This window comes from Plecotus auritus (assembly GCF_963455305.1).
Source record: "Plecotus auritus genome assembly, chromosome: 1".
NCBI classification, from domain to species: Eukaryota; Metazoa; Chordata; class Mammalia; order Chiroptera; family Vespertilionidae; genus Plecotus; species Plecotus auritus.
In genome coordinates, this window is record NC_137770.1 from 134,661,030 (window position 1) to 134,682,069 (window position 21,040).

The following is a 21,040-nucleotide window of genomic DNA, read 5'->3' on the forward strand; positions in this document are numbered from 1 at the left end:
AAAGGGCTTGCAACTGAGGACTCAGTTGTCTTTTTCAATCTTGAGGGAGACACAAGCTCCCAACTGCTCTGAACTCCAGTTTCAGGTGAGTCTCTGGGGACCCAGACTCACACGGGGGAAAAATGGACTGTCTGGCATCAGGCCGGAACACAAGGGCGGCTTTCTCTCAGAGGTGCTTGCAGCAATTTCCCAGGGACCCTGAGACCCAGGGGCCTCTTAGGGCAGGGCTGACAGTAAACTATTGCTGTTTGCTCTGCCCTGTTGATTCCCTGAGACCACGCCCCACCCAATTTAAAACCCCACCCAAGCTGTGCGCAGAGGCTTTTGCATATGAATGGCCTGGCCCTTTGCAATCTAAAATTACCTAACAAACTGCAGCTGAGTCAGAGAGTGCCAGAACTTCCAAAAGAAGGCCCAAGGCCCCACAGTAGCTTGCATTGCTTCACAGCTGGGCCTGTTCTGGGCACCTCCAAACCCAAACAAAGAAGAGGAATCTGCAGATCTCTCCATAGCTCCTGCTGGGTGGCCTCAGGCAGAGGCTAAATTTGCACCTCCTTGGAGATCCAAGAGCCAGTGTACCCAGTGGTCAGAGTGTGATCATCCAGATTACAACTCCTCAGATCCATAAGGGACACACTCAGGGGGCAGACTCAGTGAGCACCAAAGCCCCACTGAAGCAAGTCTTGCCCCATAAGGGTGTCTACAACACAGAAGTTCTCCCATCATAGACACAGCTGATCCTCACAGCCAATTGACCTGGAGGTCAATTCCTCCCAGTGATACCAACAACAGTCAAGGCTTAACTACAACAAGACTGTGCACACAGCCCCAAAAGGGATGCACTAAGAGTGTCCACCTCAGGTAATTGGGGAGACTGAGCGACTGGGACCTATAGGACGCCTAGCACACAAAGCCACTCTATCAACACAGGGAAGCAGCAAAAATGCAGAGACAAAGAAACATGTCACAAATGACAGAAATGGAGGAAAGCAAACTACTGGATATAGAGTTCAAAACCACGGTTATAAGGTTATTCCAGAATCTTCTAGAAACCTCTGAGAAATTTAGTGATACCCTCAAGGATATGAAAAAGGACCAACTAGAAATTAAGCATATACTGATTGAAATAAAGAATAATATACAGAGATCCAACAGCAGACTAGAGGATCTCAAGAATCAAGTCAAAGTTTTGAAATTGAAGAAGCAAAAACCACCCAACTGGAAAAGCAAAAAGAAAAAAGAATCCAAAAATATGAAGATAGTGTAAAGGGGCCTCTGGGACAACTTCAAACATACCAACATCTAAATTATGGGGGTGCCAGAAGAAGAGAGAGAGCAAGATATTAAAAACCTATTTGAAGAAATAATTACAAAAAATTTCCCCTAGCCAAAACCGGTTTGGCTCAGTGGATAGAGCGTCAGCCTGCGGACTGAAAGGTCCCAGGTTCGATTCCGGTCAAGGGCACGTACCTTGGTTGCAGGCACATCCCCAGTAGGAGGTGTGCAGGAGGCAGCTGATCGATGTTTCTCTCTCATCGATGTTTCTAACTCTCTATCCCTCTCCCTTCTTCTCTGTAAAATACCTGTAAAATATCAATAAAATATATTTAAAAAAAAAAAATTTCCCCTACCTGGTGAAAGAAATTGACTTACAAGTCCAGGAAGCACAGAGAACCCCAAACAAAAGGAATACAAAGAGGACCACACCAAGACACATCATAATTAAAATGCCAAGGGCAAAAGACAAAGAGAGAATCTTAAAAGCAGCAAGAGAAAAACAGTTAGTTACCTACAAGGGAGCACCCATATGACTGTCAGCTGATTTATCAACAGAAACTATGCAGGCCAGAAGGGAGTGGCAAGAAATATTCAAAGTGATGAGTAGCAAGAACCTACAACCAAGATTACTCTACCCAGCAAAGCTATCATTCAGAATTGGAGGTTAGATAAAGAGCTTCACAGATAAGGAAAAGCTAAAGGAGTTCATCACCACCAAACCAGTATTATATGAAATGCTGAAGGGTATTCTTTAAGAAGAGGAAGAAGAAGAAAAAGGTAAAGATAGAAATGATGAACAACGAAGTGACAACAAATACATATCTATCAACAAGTGAATCTAAAAATCAAGTGAATAGAAAATCTGATGAACAGAATAAACTGGTGAATATAAGAGAATCAGGGGCATAGAAAGGGAGTGGACTGACAATTCTTGGGGGTAAGGGGGTGTATGGGGTCTGGGAAGAGACTAGAGAAAAATCGTACAACAATGGATGAGGACAGTGGGGGGGGTAAGGGCAGAGCGTGGGGTGGGAACTGGGTGGAGGGGAGCTATGGGGAGAAAAAAAGAGGAACAACTGTAATAATCTGAATAATAAAGATTTATTAAACATAAAAAAATACAGAGGATGGATACTAGAATTGCACACCTGAGACCTGCATGATTGTATCAACCAATGTCACCCCAATATGTTCAATAAAAAGGAAAAATATATTAAAAAATTAAAAACACAACTGTCCAGTGTTGCTCAGTGGTTGACCATTGACCTATGAACCAGGAGGAGGTCATGGTTTGATGCCTGTCATGGCACATGCCTGGGTTGCAGGCTCAATCCCCAATGGGGGCAGGCAGCGTGCAGCTGATCAATGATTCTCTGTCATCATTGATGTTTTTATCCCTCTCACTCCCTCTCTTTGAAAGCAATAAAACATATTTTAAGAAATGAAAAACACATATTATTACTTACTAGAGGCCTGGTGCACAAAATTCGTGCACGAGGGTGTGTGTCCCTCAGCCCAGCCTGCACCTTCTCCAATTTTGGACCCCTCAAGGGATGTCCGACTGCCAGGTAGGATCGGGCCTAAATGGGCAGTCAGACATCCCTCTCACAATCCAGGACTGCTGGCTCCCAACTGCTTGCCTTCCTGATTGTCCCTAACTGCTTCTGCCTGCCAGCCTAAACACCCCTTAACCACTCCCTAACAGCCTGATTGCCCCTAACTGCCCTCCCCTGTATGCCTGGTCCCCCTCAACTGCTTTCCCCTGCAGGCCTGGGTCCCTCCCAACTGCCCTCCCCTGCTGGCCATCTTGTGGTGGCCATCTTGTGTCCACATGGGGGCAGGATCTTTGACCACATGGGGGCAGCCATCTTGTGTGTTGGAGTGATAGTCAATTTGCATATTACTCTTTTATTAGATAGGATTAGATAGGATAGAGGGCTGGTGCATGGGTGGGGGACAGCTGGTTTGCCCTGAAGGGTGTCCTGGATCAGGGTAGGGGTTCCCTTGGGGCGTGGGGCGGCCTGGGTGAGGGGCCTGTGGTTGTTTGCAGGCCGGCAACATCCCCCGGAGACCCAAGCAGAGGCCCTGGTATCTGGGGTTTATTTATCTTCTACAATTGAAACTTTGTAGCCATGAGCGGAACCACGCCTCCTGCTCACTCTGTGGCCGCAGCCATTTTTGTTGGGATTTGTTTATCTTCTATAATTGAAATTTTGTAGTGGAGGCCAAGGCAGGCCAGGGCTGTGGAAACTTGGCTTCCTCCATCGCCAGGGGCAACTCAAGCCTCCTGCTCTGTCCAGCCCCATGGCTGCTGCCATTTTTGTTGGGATTTATTTATCTTCTATAATTGAAACTTTGTAGCCTTGAGTGTAGGCCTGGGCTGGCCACGGCAGCAGGGAAGCATCGTTTTCTCCATTGCCGGGGAAACCCAAGCCTCCTGTTTGCTGCAGCTCCGTGGCCGCAGCCATCTTGGTTGGGTTAATTTGCATACTCACTCCTGATTGGCTGGTGGGCATGGCTTTTTGGTGTAGCAGAGGTATGTTCAATTTGCATATTACTCTTTTATTAGATAGGATAGCAGAATTGATACTACAGAAGAAATATTTAGTGAATATAAAGAAGATTTGACCTTGAGTGGTGGAAAAACAATATGATATACAGATGATCATAAAATTGTACTCTTGTAATCTATATAATGTTATTAACCAACGTCACTCCAATAAATTTAAGGAAAGACATAGCAATAATACTATACAAAATGAAGCAAAGACAGAAAAATACTAACCATAAAAACAATGAGATGAACAAAAACAAAAGTGAAAAAATATATACAGAGCATCAGTGGCCTGTGAGACTATCAAATAGTCTCATATATTTGTAGTTGGAATCTCAAAACAGTTGCCAAGCAAGAAAAATTTGAAGCAACTATGGCTGACATGTTTCCAAAGATGATAAAAAAAATCATAAACTGACAGATGGAAAATGCACAACAAACTCCAAGCAAAAGAAATCTAAATAAACACCAAGCCACAATTGAATAAATTTTCTGTAAAACACTGATAAAAAGAAAAACTCCAACACATAGACATTCAATACAGAAAAAGATAGGCAAAAATGTGAATATATTTTATCAGAAACTATGTAAAGATGATGGCAGTGGATAGACATCTGAAATGTACTAAGAGAAAAGAAACATGTACAATTAGGACTTAAAAATGAATAGATACATACTTTTGGAACAATTCATCACATGTAGACTTAACACTATTGGAAATACTAAAGATTTTCTTTAGATAAAAGGGAAATGATATTAGATAGTATGATGGTACATAAATGGCAAATATGTATAAAATAAAAGTATTTTTCACAGTGTTTATCTCTTTAAAATATAATTGACAGTTTAAATTGAAACTATTAACCATGTGCTGTAAAATTTATAACATATATGGAAGTAAGGATGGGAGTGAAAATATGGATATAAAGGTTTTTGCATTATATGTGATATGGTATATCATTTAAAGGTAAATTTTGATAAGTTAAAGATACAAATTTTAAGCCCCAGAGCAAATTCTGAAAAAATAAAGCAAACAGGTTCAAGTATATAATCCAATAAGGAAAATAAAATACAATCATAAAAATATGTAATTTTTCTAAAAGGCAGAAAAGGAGGAGCAAAATGAATGAAGGATATATGAGAAAAATAGAAAAGAAGTAGCAAAATGAAAAATTGAACCCCAAACATGAACATATAATGTTCTGATTATATATAATACAGAATCACTGATTTTTTAATATTTGTTCAGCTCTTTTATGGTATAAGAATTGGAGAAACAATTTCCATGTTGAGCATCTGCCCCCTGGTTGTCAGTGCGCATCATAGTGACCAGTTGTTCTGCAGTTCAGTCGATTTGCATATTAGCCTTTTATTATATAGGATTGTTGAAAGTATTACAGATGTCCATGTTGTCTTTTTTCCCCCTAATGACCCTCTTCTCCCCGCACCGGCCCCTCATAAGCCTTTGCCACACTATTGTTTGTGTCCATGGGCTATGCATATATGTATATAAGTTCCCCGGTTAATCTCTATCTCCCCCCCCCCCCCCCCCCGCAACTTCCCTATTAAGTTCATCAGTCTGTTCATGCTTCTATGTATCTGGATCTATTTTGTTCATCAGTTTATTTTTTTATTAGATTCCACATATGAGTGAGATCATGTGATACTTATCTTTCTCTGACTGGTTTATTTTGCTTAGCATCATACTCTCCAGGTCCATCTATGCTGTTACAGATGGTAACAGTTGCTTCTTTTTTAACCACAGCATAGTATTCCATTGTGTAGATGTACCACTCATCTGCTGATGGGCGCTAGTCAAACTTTTCTCACTGATTTATAGAAGGACTTTATGTAACCGGATAGAAGTCCTTTTTTCAACAATGTGTGACAAATATGTCCCATTTTTTGGTTTTGCTTTTTGAAATTTCATAATGGTAACTTTTGATAAAGACAAGTCTTTACTTTTAATATTATATAATTTATCAGTCTTTTCCTAATTTTTATTTAATGTAGAAGAAAACTATAGTCTCCAAATCATGAATGAACTGTCTTATGCTATTTTCTAGAAGCTTAATTATTTTGCCTTTCACATTTACATTATAATCCACTTGGTATAGGTTTTATATATGGTGAAAAGTAGGATTTAGATTTATTTTTCTTATATTAATAGTTATCGATAGAGCAATACAATGTTTTTCTTTACCCCAATGCAGTGCTCTGTAATTTTTCTTAAAAATTATGTATACATGGACACAATGTCTGACAAACATGGTGCAGTATACAGTAAAGTGAAGAATGTTTTGGGACACTGTATGTTCTACCCCTCTACTTGGTTGTATCTATACCTATACCACACTGTCATAATTAGCATAGCTTTATAGTAAGTTTTGATTTCTGATAGTGACAATCTTCCAACATTGTTGTGTTTAAAAACACTCCTGGATTTCATGACCATGTTAGATTATAAACAAAGTAGTCTTTCAACTTAAAGTCATGAACTTTACCTTTATATTTATCTTGTTTTGTTTTTTTTTGGGGGGGGGTTGTTTTTTGTAAATCCTCACCAGAATATTTTGGAGAATTTTTTCCCATTGATTTTTAGAGAGAGTGGAAGGGAGAGAGGGTGAGAGAGAGAGAGAGAGAGAGAGAGAAAGAGAGAGAGAGAGAGAGAGAGTAAGAGAGAGAAACATCAATGTGAGAGACACACATAGGTAGGTTGTCTCCAGCACACAGGATCTCATTTGGAACCCAGGTAGGCTTCTGACATATATTCTGTTTGTTTATCTAAAAATGTTTTGTCTTTATTTTTCTCCATATGCCAAGTTCTGTTAATATAATGTGCATTTAGTATCGTTAATATTTGCATGTGAATTTAGTATCATCATGTATTCTGGAAGAAATTTATACCTTGATTATTATGGAATATTCCTCTAAATCTCTGTTCCCTAGTTAATTGTTTGTTCTCAAATCTATTTTGAATGATGTTAATATTCTTTTGATTAATATATACATGATGTATCTTTTTCACGTTTTTGCTATTCATTTATTTGCATGTCTTAATTCAAAGTGGCTGTCTTTTAAGGGAAATAATGTTGAGTCTTGCTTTTATATTCAATTTAGGAATTTCTGCCTTTAAGTACAATGTTCATACCATTCTAATATTTCCCTTAAAGGGGAGAAAAATATAAGAATGGCCATAATCACCATTTGCATTCACTATTATAACAGATCTTCTAACCTGTTCAATTAAATAATTATAATATAACAAACATTTGCACAACACTATTATATATGTTATAAATAAAATTACATAAATGCAGGAACAACTACCAACTATGAAAACTAGTAAGAATTCAGCAAAGTACTTAGAAGATAATGATAAAAAGCAATGTTACTATGTAGACACAGTTAATTGGAAAATGTAACATTTTAAAGTATTTGCAAAAATACAAAAAAAATTGCTTAAGGTGAAGAAATACAAACAAAATGCAATATCTATAAAGATAAATGATTAAAACATTATTATAGGACCCAAAAAATTATTGAAAATATATCCAATACTAAAAAACTTAAACATATATATTCTTCCTACACTAAAAGAAAAATTACATGTGATTCCAATAAAATGTACAACATGATTTTTCACTGAAGTGGTCTATTCCCAAAATTGAAACAGGATAATGGATAAAGAACCAACATTAGCCAAGGCAATTTTAAGGAGGGATGGGAAGAGTGGATTCATTCATTTTACAATCTTTCAAGACTTAAACATAAAATAATTAAATCACAGCATGTATTTGTTCAGGAATGATGAATAGAACAATGAAACAGAGTAGGAAATCAAGAACTATATCTATGCATACATGAAAGCTCTGTGTATGGCAGAGTTAGAGTTTCAGTTCACTGTGAAAAGTATGGATTATTGAAGAAACAATATCAGGAAATTGGTTATAAGTATGGCAAAATAAAATAGATCTGAACTTTACTCCAAATCCAATTTAATTCCACACTACACAAAACATGTGAAAAATACAAAATACTAAAAGAATGCAAGCAAATATCTATTTCTTCAATAGCAGAGAACAATTACTTAAACAACATGCATAAAATCACACAAAATATACACACACATCAAAATTAAAAGAAATTATTGAAAATGTTGTTATATTTAAATGAAAATATTTTATTTGGGTAAAGAGTTTCTGAAACAATCTCTTTCCTGGACCTTGAAGTCCTTCATGCAAATTCTTCTATGTACAAATGATTTACGTTTTTTGTCACTACACTGTCCCTTAAAAGTAAGGACTAAAATTAATAAATACAAAAAGAGCTGATGAAACCTGCTGACAATAAAGTACACTAAATTAAGGCATCTGCACTATATGTGAAACGTGGAATGTGTCACTAGCATCCATATTTAAAACTTATCTATGGGTTGCTAGTGTTGGTTAGCTCTAGAATGTCCATCAAACATCAAAACACAATAATAAAACTTAGAAATACTCTCAGCTGACACCATAAAGGAGAATCCTTCCCTTAATGACTACCTCTCCAGTACAGTTTGAGGAACCATACTCACATCCAGGCCACCACTATGTTACCTGTACACCCTATAATAGATGTGCTCCTTCCATGACCAGATGGGATAGGGTTACATTTCCTTGGAGATCTGCATGCTGTAGGAACAATTCCAGAACCCCAACTCTTCATTTTCCTTTAGTGTCTGTTAACTGTTCCCCAGTGGGACTGAAATATCAGCTCTATATTCCCATTTTATGCCCTTTTGAGTGTCAAGGGTCTGGTGCTGACATTGAAGCAGGCTTGTGTGTTATTCATATCTTATGAATGTGTGTCTCATTAAAAAGGGGAAAAATCTTGCCCTGGCTGGGTAGCTCAGTTAGTTAGCATCCTCCCAATATGCCAAGGTTGTGGGTTCAATCTCTGGTCATGGTAAATACAAGAAGTAACCAATGACTGCATAAATAAGTGGAACAACAAACTGATGTCTCTCTCTCTCTTTCTCTTTCTCTCTCCCTTTCTCCTACTTATTCAGAATGATTCTAGAATGCTGGATAAGATACATATAGTAAGTGAAATCACTATATGTCCTAAATACAGATTACTGATTTGGCAAGGAATTGATTGCAGCACGGCAAAATGTACCTAATACTGAAAACAGAAGCAAGAGATAACTCTCTATAACTAGCCATTTCTCATAAGGATCTCCAGTGCCTTGGACTTACCACTCTTGTTATTTATAACATATTTGGTGTATTCATTAAAAAATTAAACAACTGATATTTGTTTTTTGTTTCTCATATGAGTGTTTGCATAAAAGTACATTGCAAAACTGTAAATATATGTTTTTGGTTATTGGAATAGACTAAATTAGAGATTTTCATAGATTAGTCCATCTTTTAACTGAAGTTAGTATTTTATTAATGCCTGGATTTATTCCAAAAGTGACTTAAGAAATATTTTGAGGAAAAAAGGCATAAAAAACCTATATGAGTGAAACACCTTGTTTAGGTCTAGAGGACAGACTTGATAATTTCTAAGGTCTAAAATATATGAGAACAAAATACTTACTTGTTCTCATGGGTATCATGTGGCAAAAATAAAATCTAAGGATACTACTAAGACTAGATAAGGATGAGCTCTACTTTGACTTAATGACTGTCAGATTTTTACTTGAAATTTTCTTCATTATCTTCCTTTATTATCATTAGTTTTCACAATGAGGCATTATAGATCTCTTTACATGAATACCCTTGTACAACTACATAATGAGTCATATACTGGTATATGGATTTTGTCTCAAAATATTTAGAAATTGGTGATACTGATTTATAGTAAATAACAAAAATTATATATATATATATATATATATATATATATATATATATATATGGCTAATATGCTGTGTCCCTCTAATATGCTGTGACACACACAGACCACCAGGGAACAGATGCTCAACGCAGGAGCTGGCGTGATGCACACTGGCCATTTACAAAAAAACAGCACTGCAGACCTGGCGCTGACAAAGCAACACTCAACGTCCCCCAAGTGGGACACAGGCCCCACCACCATCCCAGAGGGAGAGCCCACCAAATCGCAGCCAATGCTGCCAAGACCCCATGGCGCAAAATGTGGCCCAAAGCAAGGCCCAGCCCAGAAATGGTGGCTGTGGGTGCCGGGTAATGATGTCACATAGCAACGCTCAGCTTCCTCTCCCTAGCAACTAGCTTCCTTGGAGTTTCTTCAGCCCAGGAACACGACTTGCTCTATAGCCAGGTGCAAACATTTTATACTTTAACCAAATATCTGTGACGCATTTTCCTGTGCCTCATCTCATTTGATCCTCACAGAAGTCCTGGAATAGGTAGATAGGAGACTTGGTAAAATCCTATTTTCTTTTCATTAGCCGGAAATGGAGATTTAGAAAGCTTAGAAACTTGACCCGACTGAAAAGAAGGAAGAAATGGTGGACCTTTTAAATGACTTCAGGTTTCTCACTGCACAGAATATAGTCAAACACTGCTGCAGTTAAATATTTTACCCTTTGTTCTCTCTGCATGATCTACAATAATAATGTGCTCCATGTTGACATTTGCTGCTGTATTGCTGACAATTACCTGAAAGAGAAGTTGGGGTGCTTCACTGGGCTGGAAAAAGTTTAGCTAAATCAGAAAGTAGGTCTAATTAAGCAAGTTTATTCTCTATATATAAAAGGCTAAGTTTACTCACGCATGCACAATTTATATAAAGCTCTCACTGGCACCAATCGCATGTGTGTGTTTTGATTTGTCATTGTCGATTCTGAATTTGGTTGACACTTCTATTATAGAGAAAGGGCGAATAGCGATATTAAAATATTTCTTCTAATTAATTTCCTTGCAATGTGCAGTAATCCATGCACTGGGCCACTAATTAATAATATAATATAATATAATATAATATAATATAATATAATATAATAATAAAAGGGTAATATGCTAATTACACAAGATGTCTTCCAGACGTCATTCCAGACATTCTTCCTGATGAAGCCGGGGCCGGAGGGAAGCCAGCCTGGGTCCCGGGTGCCTATGGGCGGCCCGAGGGAAGCCAGCCTGGGTCTTAGGAGCCTGTGGGTGGCCAGAGGAGGGAAGCAGCCCAGGTCCCAGGTGCTGGAGGGAAGCCAGTGCCGGCAGCTGGGGGAAGGAAGGCCTACTCTTGCATGAATTTTTGTGCATCGGACCTCCAGTATAATATAATATAACATAACATAATATAACATAATATAATAAAATATATATTAATATAATATAATATAATATAATATAATATAATAATATAATACTGCTGAAAAATTATAAAGAATTTCTTTATAACTTTAATAAAAGTTACTGGTATGTCATGATGAATAGAGAATGAACTAAACAAGTAATTTATATGTTGAATGTCTTCTGGACCCATTATTATGTGACTCACACTTGAATACTATTTTCCAGGCTGGAGTGTTCACATATAACTACACCAATACAACCCATGAATGCCACAGGTCCACTCTTATTATCTCTATAACCATTATAATTGAGTCATTCTTTAATTACACTGAATGAAAATTTTGAGATTCTATAGTTTTATTTCAAGATGCACATAAGAAATGTAAAAATATACTTCATAAGATAACCTTGATAAAATGAAAATATTATATTAAAATACATATAGTTTTATTTGTCAGTGTTTACTTTTCAATTCTCAATTTTAAGTATAGAGTTCTTGTTACAAAACAGTTTACTCTGTCTTTCTGTTTCTTTATAAATAATAAATGCATGCTTTCAATTGCAGATTATTTCTGTTTTAGAATCATTATTGTAGTAGGCACTGAAATAACCTAGGAGGTGCTCATGTGCCTGTAATGGAACTCTATCTTCATGACATTAATAAGTAAGCAGGTTTTAAAAGGTTATTTGTTTTCCAGATATTAAACAGTATGTTAAGGCTTCAGGATTTAGCATCATAATTCATATTTGCATGCAAGTGATCAAAAAGAAAGCCAAGGTTTTATTACGGATTTAGAATTGCCAGACACCAAGAAAGCCATTAGAGGGAAAAAAAAATGTGCATTCACAAACAAAGCTTTCTCCTCAGTTGACAAACCTTATCTGCTTGATAGGTTATTGTATAGAGGGGGCAAATGTGTTTTTATGCCAAGTCAGTGACATATTAAATATTCCTAAATCCATTTGGGACTAACTCATAACTCAACTCCTGCTTGTCAATATTCCCAATGGTGTGCTATATTTATCCCCTCTCAAATGTAAAATATATTCAACACCACTGAGGTTCTTCAACATTCTAGCCATTAGTACTTCTGGGCCAAAACTGTATTATCCAAGTGTATCATCCAACATAGCACTTTTCAAAACTGTATTATCCAAGTGTATCATCCAACATAGGTTTTCTTACATTGTTTTTAGCTAGTAAGGATATGTCTACAAAGTCCCTATTTTTTTTCACATGTCTTCCCATGTAGTGATAACTATAAATCTCATGGTGTCTTTCCCATTCAAATATGTCATTCGTAACATTAAGTTAGTGTTTAGGATCAATATACATAGATTCCTCCAGTCTGTCACTTTCTCCATATGGCAAACCTTGGATTTTCTTTTAGAAGCCTTTGTATTGCCAAGGTTTTTCTTGCTGTAAAATCGCCCACATTCAGTTTTATGTTGATGAAAGATGTTTCAGTTTACCCAGAAAATTCTAAATCTGACATATGCTAAAATATGCCTAGTGACACTCTCAATAGTATAAGGGAGGTTAACTGCTCAGTCAGTGGGACAGGCTGCTCATCAACATAACTGGGATAATAACTGAGGCTGAGTCTGTACAAATTGGATTTTTTCCAATGGGTTTCATAGCCAATGCTTTGCAATAAGATTGTTTCCATGCATCTGATGTCAGCTGCCAGGAGTACTCTCCCCATGACATCAATCTCTCCTGGGCCTAAATGTAATCATTATCTCCTAAGGGAAAGCATTTATTCAGACCTCTTCCCAGGACACTGCACAGTAAGAACTGTAGTATTAGCAACCCACGGGGCCAACACTAACAGTAGGCAGAGAGAGCAGAGGCCTTTCGACACCACGTACTGCCAGCTAAGACATTTTTAGTTTTGGTGTCAGTACTTAGGGGTTTGGGGAGAACTGTACATTATACGTCTACCTTCTGAAATTTTTACCTAAATGTCACAATACATCAGCACATTAACAACAGCCCAATGTTGAAAGTTATCTCTGAGGTCCAGACAAGTCTACTTCTACTAAGAGGTATGTTTGCATAATCTCAGATGGAAGTACCTTTTTTTCCATTGAACTCCCATGACCATTTTCAGCTTTTTATCATTACTTATCTATGGTAATTCTGTTTGCTCTGTAATACTCTTTCTTCTCTTACTGATATATAATTATTTTTTAGACAAAAATTACATTTGATTTCATTTGAACCTGCTTCATAACAGCAAGCACAGGGTCTTGATCCATCACCTATCTGAAAACAAGTCCCTGAAAATGGTGCTAAGACTAAAAAGAGGAAAGGATAGTAATTTAATGGCACTGGAAAAATAAACACCCACCATGAATGGTAAGACTGCAGTAAACAGGATCAAACTTTGACAACAGGAAAATGCAAAAAAATTTGTTCCAGTTGATATCCTTGGAATCTTTCTTTTGTCATATAAAAACAAAAGAATGCTCATTTCTTACATGATAGAAACTTCCTCTGTTTTACCAACCAGTGTCTTGGGTTTGACATTCATATTTAAACATTTGAACATTCTTATTTAACATTTATCATTATCAATACAGAAGTAGAAGAATTTCATGCCACTACTTGCTGTTAGTTCTAGAAACACAGAGGTCTGGCTATTTTTAGTAGAATCATAGTTTTTGGAACTTCATAACAAAAGTCATGACAGTTCTAAAAAACTATCCTAGTAAGCTACTAAAGAAAGGGGAAAATTTAAATCGTAATTTTCCAGTGCCAACATTTCCTATTTGCTACAAATTTATTTCCCTGATACACACACACACACACACACTGAGTGAGAGAATGAGAGAATAATCTATGCCTGTGTTCAATATAAAAAGGAGTTTCAATGATGATTAAAATGAACATGGATTGTGACCGGATAGTGCTTACAATCTGGCAGAGAAGTCAACATTATCAGACACCTCCACAAAGAGACATACAATTGTAATGAGTTATAGTTACACATGCTAAGAGAAGATAATACGGTCAGGCATAGCAAGGAAGGCTTCCGCCAGGAGGTGACTGGCTTATTGAGATAGTAGGCCAAACCCAGTTGAGAGCAATGATCTCCTTAGGGAGAAACAGACAGGTGCAAAGACCTAGGTGTGAGGTAACATGACAGGGAAGAACCTAAGGGCTTCTGTGGTTCCTGGAATGCAGAGAGGGAAGGGAGCATTGTGGGATAAGTTGGGTGCATTTAGAAAAGTGCTAAACCCTAAGAGCATGTAAGTCATGATACGGAACTTTGTCTATAGAGAGATATGACGTCTCAATTTTGTGTTCTAAAAATCTCTCTTTGGCTGCTTATGGAGAGTAGACAGAATAGGTGCCTCTGTGTATATAATCATTTAGGAGCCTCTGGAGTAGCCCAGGGGAGACGTTCTATTATTTGGGACGGGGTACTGATAGTCCCGAATGGAAAAAAGTGGATGAATTTCAGATTTTTTACAAATCTGGTAAATATGACCAGATTAGGTGACTGAATTTGTGGAATGAGGGAGAGAGGTGATAAGATGATTCCTTTTTTTTAATCTGGTATATTGTGAAGTCATATACTGAGCTCAAAAATGTCTAAAGAGTATATTTGGAGGGAGAACCAAGTGCTTAGTTTGCAACATGTTAAATTTAAGGCACTTAGGAAATTGGATGTATCAAACTGGAACCAAAATACATACATTCGTGACAGTCATTATAAACTTTGCTTTCTTTAAGAATTTTGCACTCTGCTTTTTAAAGAGTACTACATAGTATAACATGTTTCCCCTTTGTTCTATCTTTTAGAATTGGGATTACTAAACCTAATTCATGTAACCACCTTAGTATTCATGGTTAGCATATTATGATAACACTAATTTTCTAACTGCTTTTGTAGCTCAAGTGTCTGATATGATTTCAAGTATATAAATATATACCTAAAGATATTAAGCATAAAAAGTTGATCTTGTTGACAGCATATATAATTTTAAAGTTTCTCAAAGAGATAATATAAGAACAAAAAAATAATGTTTATTAAAAAGTACTTGAAAGTATTAAATAATGTTTGCAATTATGATAAGTCAACTAATGTTATCAGAGTTGATATTTACAAGTCTTAAACACCAGGAAATTTATTTCAACAAAATAAAATTATTTTAAATATTACATATTAAATGTCATTAAGTAAACCTTAATATATAGAAGGCATATTAGTTTTAAAGAGTGATCATCATTGCTATTATGTGCATAGTAAATTATCTTTAGATATATATGAATCTACTTACACAGGCATACGCATCTCCTGTTCAGACATTATTGTTTATTGTTTAAATTCATCAGTCCTTTAGTTAAACCAGAAACAACAGCAGAAACAGACACAAGTACTATTTTCTGACCAAGACTAGTTAAAAATGCCACAGTGAGAAACATAACTATCATAACAACCACCACTTCTTCAACTGTCCTGCACCTAATAACTAATGGGTATCCCATTGCCTCATTATTGTACTACTTCTCCATTTATTATTTCCTCTAAGAACGTTCCCACTATTCCATTTATTTTTAAAGGGATTTAATGGATGTGCTATGAATTTTCAATGAGCTATTTGAAATTTGGGGAACCTAATTAGGAATGTATTTACTTTCTCTATTTTCAGGGTGATTAATTCCATGAAAGAATTTCAGCCTAATGTTACTCCAAAGAAAAAATAGTAAAGGAAAAGAAGATTCTACTTCTACAGACTAATGGACTGCTAATTAAAAAAATTGAATTAAGCATTAACTCAGAAGAGACATTTTCAATATATAAATTATTTCTGTTTAGCTTTCTAAGGCCAGGTTAATTAAGTAAATCCTTTGGCCTTATTGCCATTAGTAAATGAAAATGTATTTGAATTAACTAAGTCTTATGATTTACACAAGGGAATCTATATCAGTAAATATATTTCCTTTAGTAAGAGATTTCATGACATCAGATATTTTATTTTTAAAAAGTCAGCCTCATTCATAGAAAACAAAAAATTCATTAATTATCTAATTGTTTGGGCAGGTAAAATCTCTGGAGCTCTTGTGTGGATGCTTTTAAGAAACAAAGCCTATACATTTCCATGTCTTTCAAATGTGGAATTCAACCAGGCTTAGATTGGGCCCTCCATTTCTTTAAGGAAAGTAAAAGATGAAAAATCTAGACTATCTTCCTCAAGTTTCTTTATTTAATAAAAAACTCAAGGACCTAAGCAACAAAAGCAATTCTTAAGATAAATGAGTAAAGCACGTACCAAAGGAGTACAAAGTAATAAAATATACATAGAAGAAACCTATGTTAAAATAATGACTTCTTATCTGTCTCCCGCATACTTAGACTCATCATTTTATGCTATAGTTATAGCTATAATAAATTAACCTCAATATAACCTAATATATCCTTTTTATTTATCTCTTAAAAGTGGTCCTTCCACATTATTTTGAGCATACTAGCAAAACGTACTGGCTGCCTGTTTTAAAACTTATGTAATCCATAGCAACATGATTAAGAAATAAATTCTTAAACAACCATCTCTATATTCTCTGAAAGGCATAGACATTCAGTGCTGGTACACTGAGCTGTAATATGCTGTAAAATAAACTAAGGTTATTAAGTGTCTTCTACCCTTTCTCTCAAGGAAATTTTAATTGCTAAGCCCCTAATTACCAAACGACAATATCAGTTATAACAAACCTTGCTCTTTATAAAAATTCACCCACAGCATTTTCTGTGTGGTGACATTTTGATAAAAATATATTCCTAAGAGCAGCAAGAGATGTCTATATCAAATATTTGGGAGAATGAGGGATAAAAAGAAATATATCAAATTTAAACTAAGTAAACTATAAAAATGGCAAAACAATAGAATCATAAGTATGAACCAGGAAAGTAAGGACTTTTCCAGAGAAATTGTCTTGACTTTTCAAATCCTATAAACATAAATAGTCATGTAATTAATGCATTTATCTGATTTATCCAGTAATTAAAAAGCCCAAAAATATAAATATAGCTTGGAATTTGTCTCCTGATTTCCATTTATTTTCCTATATGTGATTTCCCTTTTCTTCAGGTTTGTTTGTTTTTTCAGTATTAATATTTTTAAGCAGCCACAAAGTCTCCTTCAGTGACACAAAAGAAACATGTCACTCAATAATCCAACCAATCAGGAAAAGTTCTATTTCTAGTTTCACCCCCACATCTCCATGTAGCACAAGAGATCAAAGTCATAGAATAAATGTTTGATTATTTTTCATACTCACCTAAGGATATGTTTATTGATTTTAGAGACAGGAAGAGAGAGAGAGAGAAACATCAATGTGAGAGAGAAGCATCAACTGGTTGCCTCTTGTATGTACTCCAACAGGGGATGGAATCTGCAGCTAAGGTATGTGCCCTGACTGAATCAGACCTGCAACCTGTATAGGATGACACTACAACCAAGCCACACCAGCCAGGGTGAGTGCTTGATTTTTATGAATCAAAAGGCCAAGGATTTTATCTCATCTTTACAAATCATTAGTCAAGGTACTTTGATAAAATACTTGTTCATTCTGCATCTGTTTACTCACGTGCAAACATTAGTATTTTAATATTTCCCCTGTCTATTCCTCAAAGCTGCAAATATAAATTATGGCAATGCATTGTGAAACAATCCTAAAAAAACAGAAAATTCCATAAAGATATAGGTCATAGACATAAAAAATGTATATTTTGTATCTCCAGAAAGATGATAAAAAAAATAACAGTGAATAATGCTGGTTTTAATTTGTACATTAATTTGTAAGGTTTTTTAGTAAACCTCTTCTATGTGTTTTTTTGGGGGAAGATATTGCCTGTTTTTTATTCTAGACACAAAACATTTAAAATATACTGTACATTTTCTAATTATCATTATATTGCAGTATGTCATGAGTTGGATAGAGAATGTTTAGATACAATAGGATGTTAAAATGTAGAAAGAGAATTCATTACAGAAAATTCCATTTTTGATTCTATAGTAACACAAGGCATAAGATACATATGTGACTAGTCTTTGTCATTATCTGGTGTTCAATTAGCAAAATGTACAGAATTCCTTTTCAAGTCAGCAACTGTTCACTCAAAGGATTGTTTCCCAGCATAGGCAATATATGCTCAAACACTTAGCAGAATTTCTAGAACATAGCCGATGTTGAGTAAAAATTAGCTTGCTTCTGCTATTTCTGATGGTAGAATAAGTAAGGCTGTGAGGCTTTTTTTTTATATACTAGCAAATCCATTTTTTTCCTGCCAATAATTTTACTAGAAATAAATAACACTATGTAAGTAGTTGGTATGCACTTTTTCATCAAAAAACCAATAGTTCTATAGTTTATTATTTATCATTAAGAAATATGGGGTGTACCAAAAATGTATACACACACTTTGAATAATTATAAAGGCAGTGTTTATTAAAATACATTTGATTTTCAAAATTGAGCTCACAGCTGTGAAAGTGTATACACATTTTTTGGGACACCCTGTATAAATTTAGCTTTGGAACACAATTAGCAATGAATTATTTTCAACTACTGAAGTCAGCAACAATTAGAACATTCTTTTTAACTGGAAGGAGTTCCCATTGGCAATGATCAAACTGAAGGCAATTAACTTACTTCTGGAGCCTGAAGAGTTCCTCACTGCTGTGAAGGAGTCAGCACTCTGCCTGGCTGCTGCAGAAGACCGACAGGGTGAAAGCATCTCCAAAACTGAATCTGAGGCTGGTGTCAGAAGTAAGGGTGCTCAGCTACTGCATGGCTTCCCAACACCTGGCTGAATGGTTACAGGGACTCTTCAGAGGAGACAAGCACAAAAAAGGTGTATCAAAATATGTTTAGGAAGTATCTTTGATAAATATAGTTGCTGTTAACTGTGTGATCAACCTCAAACTATATCAGGAATATCACTAAATGGAATTTAAATTGATTTGCATAATGAGGCTTTCCAGAGGAATGTGCAATATGTATGCTCTGATTTCAATAGATATGTCGCATTCTGTTTTTCATTTTTAAAGGAGTCTTCTTATCTCATAACTGAAAATAGTTTAAACAATCAACAGATATGTAGTTCAATTTTATTTATAGTATTTCCATTAATTCAACTTGCAAGCGAATGTTAAAAAATTTCCTTAGTCAACAAATGTATAATCATCACCTTCTATGCACCAGATACATGACCTTGGGGATATATCACTGAAATGAAGCTCTTAAATCCTGCCCTCATGAAGCTAATAGTCTTATATCGCATTGCCTGCTTTTTCTTCAATAGATAAATTATTTATTTCAACACATAAGTCTATGAAGAAAATACACAGCTATGCCACTTATATTTTAACTTTCTGTCAGATTATTGATTTCTATCTATTTCTGAGGGTTCCATGTCAATCTAAATAATAATAGACCTAACTCTTTGTGACACGATATTTACGCCACCCCCAAGATCATTAGATACTCAACCATTATCATTCTTACTGCAGAAATGAGCTGAATTTATAAAAATGTTCTTGAAATGAATAAAAACATTGTAATTGTACTAAGCTATGACTTATTTCATCTACAGAAGCAAAAGTGAGGAATAATGCAATTTCAAAGTTAACAATAAAACATGTATAAGATGATACAAAGATAACTCAGGTTAGATTTATTGTCCCTGCTCTTTTCATTTGTAAAGATGTCTGAATGAACTTACAGAGTCAAAATTTAAAAGGGTGATTATAACGTCCTGAGGTATCCAATAATTAGGTCTTAATTTAAAAAGAAAGTTAAGCTATTGCCTAAGTTTACACTGAAATTATTCAGAAATGCTAAACATCAATGTATAGATTAATAGTAAAGTTAAATAAAAGTAAATTATACTTCATTTCAAATCATCTTTAAAATGTGTCAACAAATGATCTTTTTAAATTTTATATTATAAAATATATTTATTAAAAAATTATAGAATAACTCATGACATACACATACAAATATAAAGCAATCATACACTAACCACTCTGAGACAGCTATTGTTTGCCTTGTCATTTATTTCTTTCTATGAATATTTTAAACTAATTTTACATGCATGCTAAAAATACAAGAAATCTGAAAGTAAATTTTCCTCCAAAGCAAGACACATTCCTTTCAGAAAGAACTAATTTCACATTTCAGAATGTCCTCTAAGAAGTATTTCATACATACATAAAAGTATGTGTGTATAGATTTTTACACATATCTAAGAATACAGTACCCTGTTTGTCTTATGCCTTTCATTTAACACATCATGGAGATCATTCCATTTCTGACTTCTATTAGCAACCCCATCCATTGTATCAGTAAATATTTCTCATATGCATATAACACAATCTGCTCATGTGTTCCAATTGAAAATTAAAAACTTTTTAGGCTTTTTATTATAAAGTGATTTAACCAATGTCAATATACATGTATCTATTAGTGAATATATGTATAATAAATTCCTAGAAGTAAAATGTTTAGAACAAGAAGCCTCATTGTTTTTGAAACTCCAATTATGTCCTCTTTTCTGTAGTGAAGAGATAGTGTAAAGCAAGAGTAAATTTGAATTTATAATGATGCTTTATATTATTGCATTATGATAGCAAAATATAAATATTTCCTATAATTATCCTAACAACAACAAAAAAGGATTGATGAACAGCAGTGTTTACATGTATTTATTTTAGCTTGAGTATAGTAACTATTATAATCCTATCTAAATTCCAATTTCCCAGAGAAAGTTCTTTTTATGTATGGTTACATTATTTATTAATGATAACATTTCCTTTTTATTATAATACCTTTATTAAGCACTTAATGTGTGCCAACTAAGAAAATATGTATTATCTAAGTCAATCCTCTCAATAATAAAATGAGATAAATTACATATCTATATACTGG

The 21,040-nt window shown here is 35.2% G+C and overlaps 1 protein-coding gene across 9 annotated transcripts in view; it reads right to left on the reverse strand.

The window, feature by feature from the left end:
• Window positions 1–21,040, reverse strand: part of LRFN5 (leucine rich repeat and fibronectin type III domain containing 5) — a gene marked incomplete at its 3' end in the record, with an annotated part of 299,325 nt that overhangs the window by 133,423 nt on the left and 144,862 nt on the right. For all 9 annotated transcript variants that reach the window (XM_080658210.1, XM_080658212.1, XM_080658211.1 and 6 more), the window contains one exon: window positions 18,764–18,939. The remainder of the gene's footprint in view (window positions 1–18,763; window positions 18,940–21,040) is intronic.